The following is a 2492-nucleotide window of genomic DNA, read 5'->3' as shown; positions in this document are numbered from 1 at the left end:
AATAGAATGTAATTTCTTGTTGTTTTCTGGTGAGCACAATGGGACTGTGCTTTGCTTTAAATTGAGCTTGTCATATTCTTGTAATACCTCACAATTCACATTAACCATTATTTAATGTATCCGTTATGTTTCAATTTACACATAAAAAATATGAAAAAAGATTCACACATGTGCATCTACACATGCACCCGAGGATATTTGGCACCTTCCCAAATCCCATATCCCACACAAAGAGCCATTATAGTTAGCTATGATAATGAGCTCAATATGCCCTCCTCAGGAATGTGTGAAAACGGGGCTGTTTCAGTGTAGAAATGCCCTCTTTCCCACAGTCTTAAAGAGCCAGTCGCCCCTCCAAAACATGACTGGCATACAAATGCCTTTGTGGGCCAACACTTGGCGGGTGGGCAGGCGGGTGGACGCAAGAGGGCACCCTGGCTGCCGCCCAAAATCCATAACGGCCATATGCAGAGGAGGTGGAGGAGCATCTCCCGAGTGCCTAGAGGTTAACTGTGGACCAGCAGGGCCGTGCACTCTGATTAGTGATTAGTGAATGAGGGAGCAGGTGTCGGGCTTGGAAAAGCACTCAGAGATTCGAGCCAAGATAGTTATAGAGGAGAGGGTGCCAAGATGAAAATGCTACAGGTGGGAGGGGGAGGAGGGAGGGCAGTCCGTGGGCAACTATTACATTTATACAGTATATATAAAGGTGTGAAACTCCTCAGAACACAGAGCCAATTTGATCTTGTAGTTTTAATTATCAAAATGGAGAACAAAGGCCATAAAAATAATAGAACAAGTGTGTTTGGCAGCCAATATATCAAACTTTAAGCTTCTTACCTAAAAGCAGCTTATAACATGCTTCAGAAGAACAATCAGGGGACACATCTAAGACAAAATAAGTGCATATAAAATTAATAGAAATCAGATATAAAACACAGATGTGGTTTTTGGTGGCAAATTCTAGTCCACCAACCCTAACAACAAAACAGGTCGTGTGTCAGTGCCTGCCAAAACTGTTACACTGTTTTTGTAATGACCATTACAAAAAAATTCATATGATTGTTTTTTGCTCTGCCACCTCTTTTGTTAAGGTTTGGTAAAACTTGCTCTCATAACTGCACAATATTTGTATACTAACAATGGATCAAATGACTATGTATATTGTGAAAGGTGTCACTGATACTGAACCCAAAGAGAATTATCATTCAACGCTGTAATTCCCTTCAGCTCCATAGAGATTTTTAAGCCTCTTTCAGCTGATGGTTTTGGTTTTACGGCCCACAGCTGCCTCACTGCTCTCAGAGCCCTTATTTCCAGCAGCAACAGGCAGTTGTTTTTAGTGAAAAAGCACTGATAAACCCACTGTACACTAACCCAGCACCAATTAGCAGAAATACAAAGTTAGCGACTAGCTGGTGAACATAGAGGATGATCAAGCAAACTAAAGAGCAGATGTTTTCCTGAGGACAACAAAAAAGATCGTTAGCATTCCTTTGGAGTTGTGTGTCTGGCCACCTGATGGATTTGTCCAATAGTCCAATATTCACTCTCCTTTTAGCTCTGTTTTGGGTCAAGAAATTCCTGAGAAAAATATCTGGATCTTTAGCTGCTAAATGCTCCACTATGTTCACCAGCTAGTTGCTAACTTTGTCTGTCTGCTGTTTGGTGCTGGACATGTAGTGTACAGTGGGTGTATCAGAGCTTTATCACTAAAACAGTTGCCTGCTGCTGGAAAATTTCAGGCTGTAAAACCAAAACAATGAGCTAAAATATGTTCAAAGTTCCATAGAGCTAAGGGGAACTGCAAAGTTGGTTGATAATTCTCTGTGAGTTTGTTACTATGAGCGACACCTTTCACATTACACATCGTCATTTGATCCACTGTTAATATAAAAATAATGATTAGTGCAGCTTTAAGTTTAGGTGACTAAAACCACTTAATGTCAGGGAAAGATTATGGTCAAAGTTAAAAGGACTGTTGGTAGGAAATAGGGACAAACAACGTCCTCTGGTGGCAAAGCACACTTTGTTGACCCGTCCATCCATCCCGACCTTCCAGCACTTTAACAACCTCCCTCTACTTTTGCCTTTTTGGAGCGACAAGAGTCATCATTCACACGGCGACTAGGGGTCCTTGTCAGGCATTTAAACAAACAACAAATGCTGTCTTGTGTGGACAGTCTCTAATAAACATTAACAATAAAAATTGTTGATTAACTAAAAGCAAACATTTTAGATCTGCTTCACAAGAAGATAAAAATTTAAGAGACACAGTTCAGAGAAAATACGTGAAAATGAATCAATATATGAACAGACTGAAAAACAAGTTTTTAGAGTTTGTCATAGCTTAGGGTCCTAGGTTCTTAGTTTGCAAATGAAAGCCCTTAAGTTATTTGTTGTTCTATTTTCAGCTCTTTTTAATATTGAAATTTGTTCAATAATACACAAAACATTAAATATACAATTATTCAAATCTTCCAGTGGTTCAG

This window comes from Siniperca chuatsi, linkage group LG17 (assembly GCF_020085105.1).
Source record: "Siniperca chuatsi isolate FFG_IHB_CAS linkage group LG17, ASM2008510v1, whole genome shotgun sequence".
NCBI classification, from domain to species: domain Eukaryota; kingdom Metazoa; phylum Chordata; class Actinopteri; order Centrarchiformes; family Sinipercidae; genus Siniperca; species Siniperca chuatsi.
Note: the sequence above shows the minus strand (reverse complement) of the source record.